The sequence below is a fragment of the Cherax quadricarinatus genome, chromosome 41 (genome assembly GCF_038502225.1).
Source record: "Cherax quadricarinatus isolate ZL_2023a chromosome 41, ASM3850222v1, whole genome shotgun sequence".
NCBI lineage: Eukaryota > Metazoa > Arthropoda > Malacostraca > Decapoda > Parastacidae > Cherax > Cherax quadricarinatus.
This window is the reverse complement of record NC_091332.1, coordinates 6594450-6616280: the sequence shown is the minus strand read 5'-3', so window position 1 is coordinate 6616280 and position 21831 is coordinate 6594450. Positions and strand designations below refer to the sequence as shown.

Here is a 21831-nt window from a genome sequence, read left to right as displayed (position 1 = left end):
TCTGAGTGAGGCTGCTGTCTCCTGGTGATACCCCAGGCTTACATACACACAATATACGAGCCCCAGTCCATTACACACTGTTCAGTCTCACTGTCCTGTGTCCCGTTGTCCTGATCATATTTACATGAACACAGATTATATCTAAATGTTTACGAGAAGCTGATAGACCATTTAAAAAACACAATAATTAATAAATTCGACGGTATTTAACTATTATTATTTACGTTAAACTCGTAAGTGAGCCAGGGTAATGGGAGAAAATGAAGTTTGCTTTAAAGGAGGGGCTGCTCTAACTCCTTGAATCCAGAGACTACCAATACCTGGATACCGGAAGCCCAGAGAGAAAAAAGAAGGGAAGCTCTGTGAGGAAACGACTGATAAGATAAAACTGAGAGAAGAGTATAAGAATGGAAGAGTGGAGGCCAAGAGGGAGGAATCAGAGCATAGAGAGAGAGAGAGAGAGAGAGAGAGAGAGAGAGAGAGAGAAAGGTTACTGCAGGGAACGGAAAGGAGGGTAATAAAGGGAAGGGAGAATGGTGGAGGGACGTGGAATCTAGCATCAGGCTAAGATGGAAGAGAAAACAGATGGGAAGTTTGAATGAAGGAATGATGGGCTGCTGCAGTGCCTAGGTGTGGCACAACGCCGGGTGTGGCACAAGTCCCAGGTGTGGGACAGGACGCAGGTGTGGCACACCTGGGAGCGGGGCGAAATCATCTGGAGGTAGATGATAGCTGATGTCAACCATTTTCTCACGATTTCTTTTTCCAGCTTCTGTCAACCATCTCGAACACAAGTCTCTCCCCACTCCCTCCTTCTCCTCCATCTGTAACCCAAATCTCTCCCCACCTCCTCCTTCTCCAACCCAAGTCCCTCCCCACTTCCTCCTTCTCCAACCCAAGTCCCTCCCCACTTCCTCCTTCTCCAACCCAAGTCCCTCCCCACTTCCTCCTTCTACAACCCAAGTCCCTCCCCACTTCCTCCTTCTACAACCCAAGCCTCTCCCCACTCCCTCCTTCTCCATCTTTAACCCAAGTCTCTTCCCACTCCCTCCTCCCCAAGTCTCCTTCCCACAAACTTGTTAAAAATGTTAACCTTTACCGCGTTTTCACTAAAGAAAAACAAATCTGAACTTTAACCTTCAATCGAATCTCAAAACAAAAATGGTAAGAGTTGTGACAAGTTTTGACATTTTTCTTCAGTAATGTCTCAAAAACAGACTGTTATAGAGAAACTTTCGTCTTCCCTCTAATCCGATCCTTGAAACTTTCCGCCTCACAAAGCCGCGTCTACACGTCTCACCAGTGGACCTCAAAACTTTCTTCTTCATTAGATCATTATCCGCAGACCTCAAAAGTAGCCCATTTAAAAGCTTTTCCCTCGGTTCGAACCCCGCCCACAAACCACAACATTGTACGTCAATTAAGAGACGTATGTAGGCATGTTGCAGTTAGTGTTGTCCGTGACCTGAGGGGCACCTCTGTGTACTCGTCTGTGTTTACAGGGGTTGATTCACGGCTCCTAGCCGCGCCTCTTACCGACCGATTTTACTGATTCATGACCTCCAGGACCCAATCACATTCTTGAAACTGTGCATAGTGCTTATCCTCACCAGCAGCAACAGCCTGGTTGACCAGGTAAGCATCAATCAAGCCTGGCCTATGGCCGGGCTCCGGAGGTAGAAAAATCTCTCGGAACTCATTAAAGGTAAAGGCATATCACCATCTCTTCGTTACACTTATCATTGGAAGCTGGGACCTTGTGACCGAGTCGAGTGCTAGGGAGGGGGGTAAAGGAGGGGAAATGCAGCCGCTATACCGCAAGGGGGGACCGGGAGAAGACGGACAAAAACTGGATGTAGGCCGCGACAGTAACTTGTTAACGTTACTAGTTGCATCAGTCAAGTCACTGTACAGGTCGTGACCTCACTCTCAAGGTAACATCTAGCCATGTGATTGAGTCACGCACTTTCAAGGCGAGATTCATCGATTTAATTGAGTCACACACTTGGAAAAGAAAACGAAAGTGCACAACGAAGAAATTAACTTGAAAGGTCATAAGGTGGCAACACTGATGATCAGCGTTATAAAAGATCACTTAGTAGAACGATAGGTCAAGTCTGCCACAAACCTGTTAATTAATGCCACCAGTGATTAGGCGATGCCTTAAACAATAAGTTTAAGCCATTCTTGGTTAACTGGTGCCACGGAGAGTTTGACAGTGCCACTGTTGGTTAACTGGAGCCACAAAGGGTCAGCAAGTTCTGCCGGCGATGAAATGGTAAAACTGAGAATACCATTATGTCAACAAAGGTCAGTGGATGCCCTTGTGCATGGACGGTGGTACGAGGAAAAACAAAAAAGGTGAAGCATATTTCATGTTGCTCGGAGCAAGTTAGCCCCAGTAAATACATGTCTGAGTCCTGTTGCTTAACACTCACACCATAACATTTCCTGCCTTCATTCTTCCTAGTTATTACCGTCTTACTGCATCCCTAATTTCCTGACAATCCCTCTCCACTCTCCATCTTACCCAACCACTTCCCTTATCAACCTCCCAATAGCATTCTCCTTTTCTCCCCTCTCATCATCCCCAAAAAATATGTAAATATAAGTGCTTCCAGGAATTGAATAAGACCAGACCAACTGGGGTGGCATTTACCCCGGAGCAAGTGTGGCGGCATTTACACCACCAATACACTCACCCATAAGAGTTTCATTATTTCACAGTTAGACCCGGTAGTGTGTTTGTTCGCCATCACAACTTGCTTCCTCCAGTTGAGTACCAGACCTCCGAAGACTGACGCAAGTGGATTTTTTCCTAAAGACAATTTAGTACACCTAATGTGAAGTATCCTGTTCTGAATGAATCATCACATTCATTGTGAGAACACTGGCAGCATGCCGGTCAAGTAGGTGCACAAGAAGTTACCTATATTTTCCTATCATATTTCACCACGTAGGTAATGACGTTTGTCAGCCTGATCTGGGAGACTTCAATCGTGGGGTGTGGTTGAAGGTGATGGTTTGATGGTGGTAGGGTGTGATGCTTAGTGTTTGGAGGTGACGTGATGTGAGCACTGAGGTTTGGAGGTGACGTGATGTGAGAACTGAGGTTTGGAGGTGACGTGCTGTGAGAACTGAGGTTTGGAGGTGACGTGCTGTGAGAACTGAGGTTTGGAGGTGACGTGCTGTGAGAACTGAGGTTTGGAGGTGACGTGATGTGAGAACTGAGGTTTGGTGACGTGATGTGAGCACTGAGGTTTGGAGGTGACGTGATGTGAGCACTGAGGTTTGGAGGTGACGTGCTGTGAGAACTGAGGCTTGGAGGTGACGTGCTGTGAGAACTGAGGCTTGGAGGTGACGTGCTGTGAGAACTGAGGTTTGGAGGAGACGTGCTGTGAGAACCGAGTTTTGGAGGAGACGTGCTGTGAGAACTGAGGTTTGGAGGAGACGTGCTGTGAGAACTGAGGTTTGGAGGAGACGTGCTGTGAGAACTGAGGTTTGGAGGAGACGTGCTGTGAGAACTGAGGTTTGGAGGAGACGTGCTGTGAGAACTGAGGTTTGGAGGAGACGTGCTGTGAGAACTGAGGTTTGGAGGAGACGTGCTGTGAGAACTGAGGTTTGGAGGAGACGTGCTGTGAGAACTGAGGTTTGGACGAGACGTGATGTGAGGACAGAGGTGACGTGATGTGAGGACTGAGGTTTGGACGAGACGTGATGTGAGGACAGAGGTGACGTGATGTTAGGACTGAGGTTCGGAGGTGACGTGATGTGAGGACTGAGGTTTGGAGGTGATGTGATGTGTGACAGATTAGGTCTTGATCACCTCACGCTCTCTCATTACACCTCACTCCTCCATTACTGTCTCACATACTTCTCTCTCCCCCTTCCCCTTATTTTTCTCGCTGCAACGGCTCCATTTTTCTTCTTTATACTTCATCTCTTACCTCTCCTGACCCTACTCATTCCCTACTTTCTCTTCCCTCTACTCATTCTTCTCCTCCTCTTCCTATACTTCGCAATTTCTTTCTATTCACCTTTCCTTCTAATTTATTAAAACTTCCAGTTAAAGAAATCCTTTCCTGTTCCTTCGCTCGGGAACAACGTGTAAGGAGAAAGATCTTGGGGTAAACACTGCATCAAGCATATCACCACAAGGTCATATCAAGCGTGTAACGTCAGAGCAATATACAAAAACCTAACAACTGACTTCCAGAAACCTTAGTATATTTAAACAATATGCGTTAGGTTAATCTTGGAGTACGCAGCGCCAGCAGGAAGTCCTCACTCGCTGAAGGATACTAGAGAAGATCCCAAGGAGCTGAACCTAAAGAAAATAGACTACAAGAAAAAACTTAAGGAATTGGCCAAATACCACTAGAAAATGGAAGAAGCAGGAAGATATGATCATGACATGACTGATTTAGGAGTTTAGATATTGGGAGTGGACGAAGACAGAGTGCTAAAGAGGAGAGGGACCCAGGAGACACAGATGGCTGCCAGGGGAATACAGATGGCTGTCAGGGGACACACATGGCTGCTAGAGGACGCAGCTGGCAGAGTAGGTACGAGCAGAATCTTGAGGTCATGAGTGAAGTCACTCTGCAGTTAAGAGGCAGAACCAGGAAGTTACACAGAGAGAGAGAGAGAGAGAGAGAGAGAGAGCCCACAGATGGCTCCAACTTCAACCTGTTCCCTACTTGTATGTTTCATAACAAAAATGCTTTCAAATGAGCTGATGTAGTTAACAGCTCTTAGCTTGTCAATCAAGTTAGGAATCCTTGTCAATAAAGTTAAGGAACCTTAACCTAACCTTGTCAAACCCTGTGTAAAAATGAATGTGTGTGTGTGTGTGTGTGTGTGTGTGTGTGTGTGTGTGTGTGTGTGTGTGTGTGTGTGTGTGTGTGTGTGTGTGTGTGTGTGTGTGTGTGTGTTTTCTTGCTAAAAGATACATCGTAGATGACAAGAACCTAACTTGACCCTCTGAAGAGGACCACAGATGATGGGAGTGAGGTTAACCTACCAGACTTGTACGCTATTCTGGCTACGTTGCTATATACCGTTGATAGTGTGACCTCCGCCACTAACACAGGTCACCTGGGAAAGGTGGGGTCAACCTCGTGACATGACTGTCATCGTGACTACGGGATCACAAGGACTCCCTGGCTGTCATAACTGTAATGGGGATTGTAATGGGCGAGGTGTAGCTCCTGGTCCCGTAGCCCCGCGCTTCCCTACGTAAAAGAAAATAGTGAATATACCATCAGGTGCGTGCATTTCTCTACGATCTAAACCCAACACCACTTAACCGTTGTAGATTCGGTTAACTTAACCTAAACGGTGTTAAACCTACACACGTCTGGCAGGGGTCATCACCTGGGTGTACGCCAGGCCTGGTCACGGACCGGGCCTGGCGGGGGAGTCGACACCCTTCAAAAACACTACGATCGTCGACACACCACAGGATTCGTGACTGGTATCAACACACTCGCACCACGAATGATAGAACGTTCATATTTCAACGTTTCTTGCTTTCGTTGCCAGTTGTTCAGCCACGGTGTTGTCTTCTGGTGACTTGCTATTAAATATACATTTTTTTGTAGTCATATATGGCCAAAAATAGGACAAATGAAAGATGCATTTGAAAATCTGTGACGCTGGGCAGTACATTACGTTAAGTGACGTTGGGAGTACGTTAAGTGATGATGGGCTGTACATTACGTTAAGTGACAGTGGCAGTATATTACATTAAGAAAGTGACGTTGCTCAGAACATTACGTTAAGATAGTGACATTGACGTTAAATTGACGCTGGGAAATACATTACGTTAAGTGACGGTGGACAGTACATTACGTTAAAAAAGTGACGCTGGGCAGCACATTACGTTAAGAGCGACATTGGGAAGTACATTACGTTAAGAAAGTGACGTTGTAAAGTAAGAACAGGTCACTGGCAGGGAGGTCACGTGTGACCTCAACATTAATCTTCTGTCAACACAATCAATATTATTTAACTACGCCAAGACAACAATGACACTTGTTAAGCAAAGGAGGAGGAGGAGCAGGAGGAAAAGGAGGAAGAGGAGGAGGAGGAACAGGAATAGGAGGAACTGGAAGAGAAGCAGGAGGAAAAAGGAAGGAGAGCACTAGAAGGAAGTAGAGGATTAAGAAAATCTGGTATAATTATGAGAGAGTAATTCCAGACTATGGTCATTACCAGCCTCTGATTGGTGGCTCCATCAACCAACCACAACACGCAAACAACGGAAGCTAATACTCTCGCTGGATATTATCATTATTATTACCACGATGAAGCGCTAAATCCGCAAGGGTCAAAGAGCTATCCAGGAATGGGAGGCGATCGGCTTGGATACGAGGAACCGGAGCGTTTCTACAGTCAACAGACTGGACGTTTCGACCAGACGAGCGTTTCGCTCCAAGACTGATCGAAACATCGTTTGAAAGTTCCTCTCTCTCTCTCCGAAAATGTTTTTTTGGGGTTAGGATATCCTGACGTACATCCCTGAGCCTAGGCCTTAGGCCTGGTGTATCCATATGCTCTCGCGGTACCTTACATTCCCGGTAGTACGAGATTTAGATACGAAACTGAGTATAAGAGGGTGGAGGTGTGGCAGGGCGGAGTGCAACAGTGGAGTGCAACAGTGGAGTGCAACAGTGGAGTGTAACAGAGTGGAGGCACAGACGGTTCACAGCTTCATAAAAAGAATCACATGAAGTGAAGCAGTCCCCAAGACCCGAGTCCCAACACCTGTAATCAACACAGGCACACACACGAGCATTCACCCATACATACATGTACATCCGTTATGCGTGCATACATTCTTATACACATGACTCACGAAATCGTAATGACACGATTGCAAACAAACCATACAACGGGAGGGGTTTGAACCCGCGATCAGAGAGTCACAAAACTCCAGACCGTCGCGTTAGCCACTGGGCCAGCTAGCTTCAATAAGATACATCCAACTAGGTATATTTCTACACCATAGGAAGGTTAGCATAGGCACCACTGTGACCACTCCAGACCGTGGCTAACCCGACGGTCTGGAGTTTTGAGATTCTCTGACCGCTGGTTCAAACCCCACCCGTGGTACGGTTTCGTATACACACAACACACGCACACTAATACACACTACTCAGGCAGATAAATATCAACAATTTAACACGTAAGGCAGCGAAGAACACAGCTGATGAATTCTCTAGTGCATTACGGTAATATTGACAGTGTTAGCAGACATTAAAATACATCTTTAAACTTTAATTATATAAAAAAAAATGTACACAAAAGCGTGTACGTATCTCGGTGTCAAAGTGCCAACTTCGGTCCTGGATGATTTGCTTCCAGTCTTTGATCTGGGCGAAGATATGCACTGTTCAGTGTGTACAAGTGAGTATTACCTTGTAGCTTCTCTCTCAGAAAGCTTATAACAATAATAGCGTACAGAAAGAAGAAAAGCACAGCTTGATAAGCGTGCTGAGGAGCAAGCTTTTATCGGCACGTTTCGCTCTGTTATTTCAATGAAGGAATGTACAGTAATGTCTTTTTTCAACACAGTTTGATAAACCGGAATTATGAGTTATTCCAGTCACGGTATTGTGGGTTGCGAGTTATTCCAGTCACGGTACTGTGGGTTGCGAGTTATTCCAGCCACGGTATTGTGGGTTGCGAGTTATTCCAGTCACGGTATTGTGGGTTGCGAGTTATTCCAGTCACGGTATTGTGGGTTGCGAGTTATTCCAGTCACGGTACTGTGGGTTGCGAGTTATTCCAGTCACGGTATTGTGGGTTGCGAGTTATTCCAGTCACGGTACTGTGGGTTGCGAGTTATTCCAGTCACGGTACTGTGGGTTGCGAGTTATTCCAGTCACGGTACTGTGGGTTGCGAGTTATTCCAGTCACGGTATTGTGGGTTGCGAGTTATTCCAGTCACGGTATTGTGGGTTGCGAGTTATTCCAGTCACGGTACTGTGGGTTGCGAGTTATTCCAGTCACGGTACTGTGGGTTGCGAGTTATTCCAGTCACGGTATTGTGGGTTGCGAGTTATTCCAGTCACGGTATTGTGGGTTGCGAGTTATTCCAGCCACGGTATTGTGGGTTGGGAGTTATTCCAGTCACGGTACTGTGGGTTGGGAATTATTACAGCCACGGTACTGTGGGTTGGAAGTTGCTCCAGCCACGGTACTGTGGGTTGTGAGTTATTCCAGCGACGGTACTGTGAGTTGCGAGTGACTCGTCACGGCATTGTGGGTTGGGAGTTATTCCAGTCACGGTACTGTGGGTTGGGAGTTATTCCAGTCACGGTACTGTGGGTTGGGAGTTATTCCAGTCACGGTACTGTGGGTTGTGAGTTATTCCAGTCACGGTACTGTGGGTTATGAGTTATTCCAGTCACGGTACTGTGGGTTATGAGTTATTCCTTACAACAGTGTTATTGTGGTCATCTCCATCTGTTCTGATGTCCGCAATGGATCAGCAGGAATGGTACTTTCTCCCATATTTCTATTTCCTTTCTCAATATCCCCCCACTCCATCTCCATCCTTTCCTCCAGTAATCCTTCCACTCCATCCCCTACCTTCCCTTCTTTTTTTTTTATTCTTGACTTGAATACCTAGATACGCGATAGTTCTTAATACAGGTAAAAGTAGATAGTCCTCAATAGATAGCTTTAGTGTGTACTTCCAAGTCCTCTCCTTCCTTCCTTAATCTCTCCGTATCTATATATATCCTCCTCCGTTCTACCTTCCCCCCCCCTCCCTCTTCCTTACTGCCTCCCCTCCCTCTATGCACGTCAATAGTCACAAATCAGGACATTAGAGTGTGTGGGTGTCACGGAGCCAACAGATAATCCTCCGTGGAGGCTAAGCCCAAAGTTGATTCGAAAGCCACATCACCAATCACAGCATCTGGATCAAAATAAGGTCACGCAAGCAGCCAATTAGAAGGCCCGTCAGTGACCTTCAGGAAGAACCTCTCGCTGACCTTTAATAAGGTACCTTTCTGTCAGTGATGACCTCTAGGAGTGAATGTCAATAATCTTTAACAAATTGTATCAGTGACCTTTCTGTTATTATCTAGGGAAGCACGGTTGTATCAACGTCTAGGAAGGCACCTTTCTGTCACCTAGTGAGGCACCTTTCCGACACTGGTCACCGAGGTATCATGTCAGTGCAGAGTTCCTCCAGAAAATCCATAACTTATTACACATCATATTTTGACGTCCTCATGCGAACCTCCCACTGAATTCTGACTTCAACATTCTTGCAAAAAAACCTCATACCTGAATGTCTCCCATTCCCCATGCTCTGAATGGGCCATAAGGGCTTATCACCTCCCAGTAAAACCTTTTTTCGATAATGTTGAAAGTAACCTTTTACCTAACTAGGATTCATCACATCTGCGTCTTAGACGAGGGTGTGTGGGAGGGAATAAGGGAAGATCGAGCCCCCAGCACTATTTGCAGCTGGATGACTCGTGTAGGTTTAGCGATTCACGTAATTATAATACCATTAAACGGTATGGCCCACCCACTCGTCAGCAGGGTGTATCGAACCTAATACATACATACATACATACATACATACATACATACATACACACACACACACACACACACACACTACGGACCAAAGAAAGGCCACTTTAAATGTTCCAGTGTCTCAGCGTGGCTATTCTGTGAGGAAATGCTTGCTGCATACTTGGTTCGCGTCCAGCTTCAGAGGAGCTGGAGGAGATTCATAATCTTTGATATGCTGCACTATTGTATTCATGGTTGTGTCTATATATATATATATATATATATATATATATATATATATATATATATATATATATATATATATATATATATATATATATATATATATAATTTCTTATTAACTAAGAAATATACCTTCCATACATCAAACCTGCCTCATCCACTCCAGTTCTGCCATACTCACACCAACGAAGCCACACTCACACCAATCCAGCCCTGCACACACCAACCCAGCCACACTCACACCAACCCAGCCCTGCACACACCAACCCAGCCACACTCACACCAACCCAGCCCTGCACACACCAACCCAGCCACACTCACACCAACCCAGCCACACTCACACCAATCCAGCCACACTCACACCAACCCAGCCCTGCACACACCAACCCAGCCACACTCACACCAATCCAGCCACACTCACACCAACCCAGCCCTGCACACACCAACCCAGCCACACTCACACCAATCCAGCCACACTCACACCAACCCAGCCACACTCACACCAACCCAGCCCTGCACACACCAACCCAGCCACGCTCACACCAACCCAGCCCTGCACACACCAACCCAGCCACACTCACACCAACCCAGCCACACTCACACCAACCCAGCCACACTCACACCAACCCAGCCCTGCACACACCAACCCAACCACACTCACACCAACCCAGCCACACTCACACCAACCCAGCCACACTCACACCAACCCAGCCCTACACACACCAACCCAGCCACACTCACACCAACCCAGCCCTGCACACACCAACCCAGCCACACTCACACCAACCCAGCCCTACACACACCAACCCAGCCACACTCACACCAACCCAGCCACACTCACACAAACCCAGCCACACTCACACCAACCCAGCCCTGCACACACCAACCCAGCCACACACACACCAACCCAGCCCTACACACACCAACCCAGCCACACACACACCAACCCAGCCCAACACACACCAACCCAGCCCCACACACACCAACACAGCCCTACACACACAAACCCAGCCACACACACACCAACCCAGCCACACACACACCAACCCAGCCACACACACACCAACCCAGCCCTACACACACCAACCCAGCCACACACACACCAACCCAGCCACACATACACCAACCCAGGCCTACACACACCAACCCAGCCACACACACACCAACCCAGCCCTACACACACCAACCCAGCCCCACACACACCAACCCAGCCAAACACACACCAACCCAGCCACACTCACACCAACCCAGCCACACTCACACCAACCCAGCCACACTCACACCAACCCAGCCACACTCACACCAACCCAGCCCTGCACACACCAACCCAACCACACTCACACCAACCCAGCCACACTCACACCAACCCAGCCACACTCACACCAACCCAGCCCTACACACACCAACCCAGCCACACACACACCAACCCAGCCCTGCACACACCAACCCAGCCACACTCACACCAACCCAGCCCTACACACACCAACCCAGCCACACTCACACCAACCCAGCCACACTCACACCAACCCAGCCACACTCACACCAACCCAGCCACACTCACACCAACCCAGCCCTGCACACACCAACCCAGCCACACACACACCAACCCAGCCCTACACACACCAACCCAGCCACACACACACCAACCCAGCCCTACACACACCAACCCAGCCACACACACACCAACCCAGCCACACACACACCAACCCAGCCCTACACACACCAACCCAGCCACACACACACCAACCCAGCCACATATACACCAACCCAGCCCTACACACACCAACCCAGCCACACACACACCAACCCAGCCACACACACACCAACCCAGCCACACACACACCAACCCAGCCCTACACACACCAACCCAGCCACACACACACCAACCCAGCCACACACACACCAACCCAGCCCTACACACACCAACCCAGCCACACACACACCAACCCAGCCACACACACACCAACCCAGCCCTACACACACCAACCCAGCCCCACACACACCAACCCAGCCAAACACACACCAACCCAGCCCTACACACACCAACCCAGCCACACACACACCAACCCAGCCCTGCACACACCAACCCAGCCACACACACACCAACCCAGCCCTACACACACCAACCCAGCCACACACACACCAACCCAGCCCTACACACACCAACCCAGCCACACACACACCAACCCAGCCCTGCACACACCAACCCAGCCACACACACACCAACCCAGCCCTACACACACCAACCCAGCCCTACACACACCAACCCAGCCACACACACACCAACCCAGCCCTACACACACCAACCCAGCCACACACACACCAACCCAGCCCTACACACACCAACCCAGCCACACACACACCAACCCAGCCCTGCACACACCAACCCAGCCACACACACACCAACCCAGCCCTACACACACCAACCCAGCCACACACACACCAACCCAGCCCTACACACACCAACCCAGCCACACACACACCAACCCAGCCCTACACACACCAACCCAGCCACACACACACCAACCCAGCCCTGCACACACCAACCCAGCCACACACACACCAACCCAGCCCTACACACACCAACCCAGCCACACACACACCAACCCAGCCCTACACACACCAACCCAGCCACACACACACCAACCCAGCCCTACACACACCAACCCAGCCACACACACACCAACCCAGCCCTACACACACCAACCCAGCCACACTCACACCAACTCTGATAGAAACCTAAGGCACGACTGACAGGAGAATAGCTTTGAGTTGTTCCACCATACCCAAGACCTCATCCACCCATGAACCCACCTCCAGGTCACCTCACACACGACCTCCAGGTCAGCAAACATGACCTTGGAGTCACCTCACACATGACCTCAAGGTCCGGTGACGTAAGACTTCCAGGTCAGCGTTCACAAAGTGGTCAGTGGTCAGCTTCTATAATTTGAGAAATCTTCGATCATGGCTTCCATTTGTACCTCCTCTTCATCCCCTCCTGCGGCGTCTCTTCCCACCACGTTCCATTATAATAATTGAAACAAAACTGCCAAAAACCTTACTTTATTACAGAGAAAATTCTGAATTATTTATATTCATGAAAGATTACATACGCAAATGTGAAACACTGCGGGCATAATTAACATTCTTATGCAAGTCCTTATTGCGGTTAACGTTCCGTGTAAGTCTCAGTGGGTAAAATCATGGAGTCACTTTATGGATTTTAACTTAAGGGTATAATAGTATTTGTAGCTATAATTATTGCTCTAACTGGGAAGCTGAGGTGGAAAACGTCTGGGAGGATATTAACATGGTTAGGTTAGTTGACCCAGCGAAGGTTAAAATCAAGTTGATGTTGGTGGTGATTATGGTGTTGATGGTGATTATGGTGTTGGTGGTGATTATGGTGTTGATGGTGATTATGGTGTTGGTGGTGGTGGTGATTATGGTGTTGGTGACTATGGCGGCGGTGATTATGGTGTTGGTGACTATGGTGGTGGTGATTATGGTGTTGGTGACTATGGTGTTGGTGGTGGTGTTGGTGGTGGTGATTATGGTGGTGGTGATGGTGATTATGGTGTTGGTGGTGATTATGGTGTTGGTGGTGGTGTTGGTGGTGGTGTTGGTGGTGGTGATTATGGTGTTGGTGATGATTATGGTGTTGGTGGTGATTATGGTGTTGGTGGTGGTGTTGGTGGTGATTATGGTGGTGGTGATGGTGATTATGGTGTTGGTGGTGATTATGGTGTTGGTGGTGGTGTTGGTGGTGGTGATTATGGTGTTGGTGATGATTATGGTGTTGGTGGTGATTATGGTGTTGGTGGTGGTGTTGGTGGTGGTGATTATGGTGTTGGTGATGATTATGGTGTTGGTGGTGATTATGGTGTTGGTGGTGGTGTTGGTGGTGGTGATTATGGTGTTGGTGATGATTATGGTGTTGGTGGTGATTATGGTGTTGGTGGTGATTATGGTGGTGGTGATTATGGTGTTGGTGGTGATTATGGTGGTGGTGGTGGTGATTATGGTGTTGGTGGTGATTATGGTGTTGGTGACTATGGTGGTGGTGATTATGGTGTTGGTGACTATGGTGGTGGTGATTATGGTGTTGGTGATTATGGTGTTGGTGACGACTATGGTGGTGGTGACTATGGTGTTGATGGTAGTGGTAGTCTACGTGGAGGGTGATCTGGGGGTCAATACCCCCGTGGTTCAGTCCTTGACCAGACCTCCCGGTGGATCAGGGCCTAATCAACCAGGCTGTTACTGATGGCTGCACGTGATGATGATAGTCACCAAGTTGTACCTGACCTTTTTTTGGGTTATCCTGGGTAATTTACACTATGTATGATAATTGCACTTTATGTACCTATGCCTAGATAAACTTACACATCGTCCCACTCAGAGTATACCAACTCATGCTGACACATCATTACCTGGTGTAACTAATCCTGATTGATGTAACGTAATAAAAGAAAAACATTCGTAGCTTTCTGATTGCTGATCTGATTGTGTTTAGCGTTTTAACCTGATTATCTTTCCCTTGCAGTGTTTCACAGAGGTGAAATCCATCGCTCAGGTACAACTACCTTACGGTTGTGAAAATCTAGTTCCCCTTCCAGACCTGTGAGAGGTGTCATCGCTGCCTATTTAAGTACGTAACATATTGTTTGGTATTCAAAGGTCTAAAGGATTACTTAAGCTATATCATACGTGTGTTCGCGCGCGCGACACTATTCAGCTCAAAATGCCTGGGAATGTATGAGTCGCTGACAATCTTGTGCGTTGCCTGGGGTCGTGCACTGCCCCCCCACGCGTCAGTATGTATTGCCAGATATGTTCTGATGACTTTCCTGTTATCTAATGTACCCTCTCATGCGTTTCTATGAACACTGCCTTGTTCTGACGCTAGGAACGAGATTGTAAAATGTGAGGCAGAATTTGCTTGTAATGTGGGGAGGACTGAGCGAGCAGTAGTGTGTGTTAATACAGGTTTTATCTGCTGGTCAGGGCCAGCAACCCCAAACCGTGACAAAAACCAGATCGTCAGCACTTTGCTCCTGAAGGCACTCAGAGCTGCTCTGGCCATAACGACTAACTCAAATTTCTTATTAACGTTTGCGATATAAGCAGGACTCTCACTCAAGAGTTATAAGATGACGGGGGCTGCAGTACTCCTGCATAAACTCTGCAACTCATCAAAATATGAAGCCCAGACTCTTCGAAATACCGATAATTGATGAAGGGATTTCCCCCCCCCCTCGCTTAGTTGTCTTCTCGTGTTATCTCCAAGTTGAACATTTTGCCAATTATAGTCAATTAAAATAGGTTTAGTGGAGGAAATTTTGCATTTTACAGTTTTAATTCGACTGGCATCGAGGCTCGTGTGGAATACGTGAAGGAAGAGAGATGTTTCAGCAAGATCTTGGGCAGGTTACCTGTAGTCTCTTGTAGAAGTCGCTGCCCAGCGGGCAAGTACCGGACCAGGCTTTCTGATTGCTGTGCCTGATCGACCAGGCTATTGGGTACAACAGGGAGCAAACGCCGCCCTAGTAATTTTAATCATAGTATATTGCACCACACCACACTAGTCTTGTACACCAGACATCCCCACACTGGTCCTCACCACACCAGCCCTGGATCACCAGCCCTGGGTCGCCAGCCCTGGGTCACTAGCCCTGGTGACTAATAACATTAACGTACACTCGTCAACGATAACACATTTCTACTGTCACCATAACCACCACCAGTGTTCTTCTCTGTACTGGACTGCAGAAGCCACTGGCTGGAGAAACTTGTCGGCTTCCTAAACCATCTACATAACTCCCGCACTTCTATAACATTACTTCTCTTGTGACAAGACATTCGTCCCCGACCCAACTCAAATCAATACCGTTACCACTATCCATTAAACCATCACAGTACCAACGATGCTGCTTCTCTCTAGCCCCCAAACACCTCTTCAAACACCACCAACACTCATTCAAGACCACACTTTTAGTTAATCTTCTAGACACGAGTCCAGAAAACGACAAAGGGTAGTAGTAGCCGGGTTATACTTCTCGTTGTGACCGCCTTTAACACTCAAGGACTGTAGGCATGACAAACAAGCCTGGAGGAGGTGAAGCTCGGGAGAGAGTATTCAGAGGTGAAGTTGGGGAGAGACTAGGGGAGGTGAAGCTGGGGAGAGACTAGGGGAGGTGAAGCTGGGGAGAGACTAGGGGAGGTGAAGCTCGGGAGAGACTTGGGGAGGTGAAGCTGGAAGCCTTTACTTATACTGTCTTCAACCAGCAGGAAGCAACGTGTGACTACAGTATTGTCAACTGATGAAGTTTATCTTGGCAGTGTTGTGCATCTTGCCAATTTTTATTTGCCATGTTATCTGAGTATTTCCAGTTATTTTTCCAAAGTGGGTCCAGGTTTTGGAGACATTGTTTTGATTGTTTGAGTGTTGCAATGTGCTGACTTACGTGAGTGTTAGGCTGTGTTGAAGTTTTGTTAGGTTCGTGTCGTGTCTTGCTTGTGTTGTGAGTTTCTCTGGTCAGGAAATAAACTTTACCATAACAATAACCATACACAGTGTGCTCGCCTCCCCACACGCTGTTTCGTTTTCACACAGTGTATCCACTCGTTACTACACCCACCATTCTCCACCCTCACACACTGTATCCACCACCCAACACTGCTACCAGCCACAACTCGTACACTTTCGTACCACCCTACACTGTGTACACCCCAACACACCAATGATGTGTGTGTGTGTGTGTGTGTGTGTGTGTGTGTGTGTGTGTGGTGCCGAATAGGAAAAACTTGCAAGCGAAGATTTGTGTATGCAATAATTTCACAAAAATCATTTTGAACCAAACGAAAAATATACATTTTACTGAGTTTGTTTATTTAATTATTGTAAACTTATCTAAAATATATTTAGCTGGATTATGCTAAATTAAATTGTGCTTGTTATAATAAGGTTAGGTAAGTTTTCTAAGGTTCTTGTGGAAAAAAAATATTAATTTTTACATTAACATAAATAAAAAAAAACATACCTTTAAACGTATAAGAGAAAATTTTAGAAAGGACTTAATTTTAAAAAAGTTCTTACCAACTGATCAGTTTGACCTATTCGGCACGACATATTATATATTATTATAATGTATGAGAGTATAGTTATATCAACGCTCTTATATGGGTGTGAGGCATGGATTGTGAATGTTGCAACAAGGAGAAGGCTGGAGGCAGTGGAGATGTCATGTATGAGGGCAATGTGTGTGAATATAATGCAGAGAATCCGTAGTTTGGAGATTAGGAGGTGTGGGATTACCAAAACTATTATCCAGAGGGCTGAGGGGTTATTGAGATGGTTTGGACATGTAGAGAGGTGGAAGGAAATAGAATGACTTGAGAGTGTATAAATCTGTAGTGGAAGGAAGGCGGGGTATGGGTCGGCCTAGGAAAGGTTAGAGGGAGGGGGTAAAGGTGATTTTGTGTGCGAGGGGCTTGGACTTCCAGCAAGCGTGCGCGAGCGTGTTAGATAGGAACAAATGGAGACAAACTTGATGTGCTGTTGGAGTGTAAGCAGGGTAATATCTATGAAGGGGTTCAGGGAAACCGGCAGGCCGGACTTGAGTCCTGGAGATGGGAAGTACAGTGCCTGCACTCTGAAGGAGGGGTGTTAATGTTGCAGTTTTATAACTGTAGTGTAAGCGCGCCTCTGGCAAGACAGTGATGGAGTGAATGATGAAAGTTTTTCCTTTTCGGGATACCCTGCCTTGGTGGGAAACGGCCGACGTGTTAATAAAAAATTAGATTATATATATATATATATATATATATATATATATATATTTATATATATATATATTTATATATATATATATAAATATATATATATATAAATATATATATATATAAATATATATATATATATATATATATATATATATATATATATATATATAATATACAAAAAACTGAAAGGAAAAAATCCCACTTGTGAAATCCAGTTTTCTAATCTTGATCCACCTCTTCTTTCCCCTTCATTCCGCCCATTCCCTCCCTCCTTGCTATCCCCCCCCCCTCTCTCTGTCTGTCTCTCACGTACGTGGATGTAGGTTACCAAAGAAATATCGAGTAGCACTTACACAAGGACGTAGTGGTGAGAGATGGTGACGGAGAGAGATCCTATGGAAATGAGAGGAGGGACTTGGGAGAAAAGGTAGAGAATGGGAAGAAAATGAGAGAATTGGAGATGAGAGAAAAGGGTAGAAACCTGGAGAAGAGAATGGGAAACTTGTGAAACACACACACACACAAACACAAACACACACACACACACACAAACACAAACACACACACACACACACACAAACACAAACACACACACACACAAACACACACACACACAAACACAAACACAAACACACACACACACACACACACACACGACAAGAATGGGAGACACGGTAGACGGTGCAAAATACCTCTATTAAAAGCAAATATGCAACGAGACACATTTGCAACACACTGGCAGTAAAGATAGCCAAATGTTGTACATGTATCTCATTCGTCAGATTCCTGATTAAAAAATGACAGACTTGTGCAATATTTGAGGAACTTATTAGTGAAACATTGTACCAATGTCTCATTCTTCTCGTCGGGTCTCGAAACTATTGACATCAGATTCCTCATTTTTTTTCAAAAGAGAATTTGGAGAGTTTCAGAAGTGTTCCTGACCAGCCAGGCTGTGGTGCACTGCTTGAGACTGCATTCATCAGTGTCAACAGCCTGACTGACCAGATCATCAACCAAGAAGCCTGTCCTAAGACCGGTCGACGGGCGCGGTACCGTGCACCCTCACCAGGTGAACAAGGAGCTCATTAACAGCTGCTCCAGGTGAGCGGCACGCCCTTTGATCGCCTCGCCCACAAATTGCATTTCACTTCGCCCACTTTGAGATCGAAACTCTATTCCCGCACGCCTTAATGGACCATTAAATCATTTTCACTGGCTACATTCACACCAGCAGCACATTTATCAAGGTGCTCCGCTTTGAGGCAAAGACTCTGTAATAACGCAACGTGATGATTGTATTGTCGTGAGCGCGTGCGTATTGAGCGTGCGCATGTGCGTGATGCTGCATTGTTGAGTTCATATGAGTAAACCAGGGTACGGGTGGGGGTTAGAACCCATGGCAAGCTAGTCAAACTCCGGGCTAGTAAGCCACTGGACCAGCTGACTAAATTAAAATTCATCCACCTAGGTATATTTATACACCCTGGGGAGGTTAGCATGGGCCCCCCATTTAGTACTTCCAGGGCCAGGACCCAACCTGGCCAACTTAACCTGTGCTCATTTGAATGCAACAGACTGCGAGATCGGAATTACCTTATAATAATGACGTATTTATAGCAACAGGAGAGCTAGACTCCTGGTGTGTGTGTCTTCAGTACGACTACAGTCATTGCTGACTAAGCAGCAATGACCACCAAAACCATATACAGGTAATGACAGGTAGGCAAGTACTACCACAAAAAACAAATAGACAGGAGGTTAATAAACAGAACAAGTGACCATGAAAGATGAGTCAGACATGCGAAAGACATTATCCCAGCATCATAACGCAATTTCAACATCTCTCAAAGCTAGTCGAAGCCTGATATTCCTCAGACTAAAAAGTCTAGCGTAGCTGGACGCCAAAGTATTGGACCACTGTGAAGGAAATCATTTAAATACCAGGCGACACACACACACTACGTTATGTATCACCGAATTCTTTGTTCATTACAAATTACAACAATTCACTTTGCAGGAAAAGCCACTTCTTTATAACAAGTAACGGGTTAAGGGCAGAGAAGGCCAGGAGACACACAGTGAAAGTCAGAGCTACGGAGGTGTGTCCACATATTGACATTGCCTAACAGACCCGCAAAGATTGAGAGAAATGGTGTGAAATACCGACACGTTAGAGGACTTGAGAAAAAGTGCCCCACTGCGTGGAGGGCGAAACGTTGTCACTGAAGGCCTCATTACACCGCGTTTGTGTCTGTTTCCACCCAGAAAGACAGTTGAAGTATAGTGAAACCGACTTGACGATCCGACTTGCCGGATCAGCCGGGCTGTGGCTCGTACGTCGGACTGCGTGCGGCCAGCAGTAACAGCCTAGTTGATCAGGCCCTGATCCATCGGGAGGCCTGGTCGTGGACCGGGCCGCGGGGGCGTTGATCCCCGGAATAACCTCCAGGTAACCTCCAGGTAACACGAGGCTTTACAAAGTACCTGATAAAGCCTCGAACTGGAGAAACGTCGCATTAATGTCTCCGTTTACTGTGTGTGAATTTTTTCACTCACAGAGGGTGAGAATTCACAAGAACACAACACAAACAATATGCATACATCTATGTACACCTACTGCCCCTGTTGACCTAGCAGTAAGTAGGTACCTGGGTGTTAACGTGCACCTGCTGCCCCTATTGACCTAGCATTAAGTAGGTACCTGCTGTCTCTAGTTAAGTTTCTGGGTGCCAATCGACTGGCACCTATTGTCTTAACCTAACTGTAAACAGGTGACTGGTGCTAGTGAACTGTTAGGAGCTTATGTTCCAAGGCGAGAAACACCGTAAGCAGCAACACTATTGTTGTAGCTAGATAGGCAAGCAATCTCTTATACTTTATCATACTCTCACTTTCTCTCTCTCTTTCTTTCTCTACTCTTACTTTCATGCAGCGTCAGCCTGAGTAAATACTGAATTCTGGAGGTACCTTCCTGGGAAGCGAGGGTGGGGGGGGGGAGGTTATGGATGGTGGGGGAGGCGGAGGTTAGACCTTTATTTGTGGTTATTAAAGTTCAATGTTCCCCCCCCCCCCCCCCGACACCAAAGCATCCCTGAAAGTCATCTTAGCACGTCATACACACGAGTGTTGTCTGCTCAATGGTCAAATATACATATGTGCGTTAATGAGAGAGAGAGAGAGAGAGAGAGAGAGAGAGAGAGAGAGAGAGAGAGAGAGAGAGTGAGAGTGAGAGTGAGAGTGAGAGTGAGAGTGTGAGAGCTGAGATTATAAGAAGCCATCTCGATAAGCATAGCTTGATTAATGATACTCAGCATGGATTCACAAGAGGCCGGTCTTGTCTAACTAATTTATTAACTTTCTTCAGTAAAGCTTTTGAGGCTGTTGACCACGATAAAGAATTTGATATTATTTACTTAGATTTTAGTAAGGCATTTGATAGAGTTCCGCACCAAAGACTGTTGAAGAAAGTAGCAGCTCATGGCATTGGGGGAAGGGTGCTCTCGTGGATCGAGTCATGGCTCACAGACAGGAAGCAGTGTCCATAAATGGGGTTAAATCCGAGTGGGGATCAGTAACAAGTGGCGTTCCACAGGGATCAGTCTTGGGCCCGTTGTTGTTTATAATATATATCAATGATCTTGATGAAGGAATTACTAGTGATATGAGCAAATTCGCCGATGACACGAAGATAGGTAGGATAATTGATTCAAACGTAGATGTTAGGGAACTTCAGGAGGATTTAGACAAACTCTATTCTTGGTCAGAAAAGTGGCAGATGCAGTTCAATGTAGATAAATGCAAGGTTCTGAAGCTTGGGAGTGCCCATAACCCTAGTACTTATATTTAAATGATGTAGAACTTAGCCATACAGATTGCGAAAAGGACTTGGGGGTTATGGTGAGCAGCAACCTTAAACCAAGACAGCAATGCCTAAGCGTACGTAATAAGGCAAATAGATTACTGGGATTTATATCAAGAAGTGTAAGCAACAGAAGTCCAGAGGTCATACTGCAGCTTTATACATCATTAGTAAGGCCTCACCTAGATTATGCAGCTCAATTCTGGTCTCCATATTACAGAATGGACATAAATTCGTTAGAAAACATTCAGCGTAGGATGACTAAATTAATACATAGCATTAGAAATCTTCCTTATGAAGAAAGATTGAAGACTCTTAAGTTACATTCACTTGTTAGACGTAGAATGAGGGGAGACCTGATCGAAGTGTATAAGTGGAAGATAGGTATTAAGAAAGGG

At 46.5% G+C, this 21831-nt stretch overlaps 1 protein-coding gene across 3 annotated transcripts in view; it reads right to left on the bottom strand.

The window, feature by feature from the left end:
- The window catches only part of LOC128695895 (uncharacterized), a 531205-nt gene that overhangs the window by 191050 nt on the left and 318324 nt on the right, over positions 1 to 21831 (bottom strand). The window lies entirely within an intron of this gene.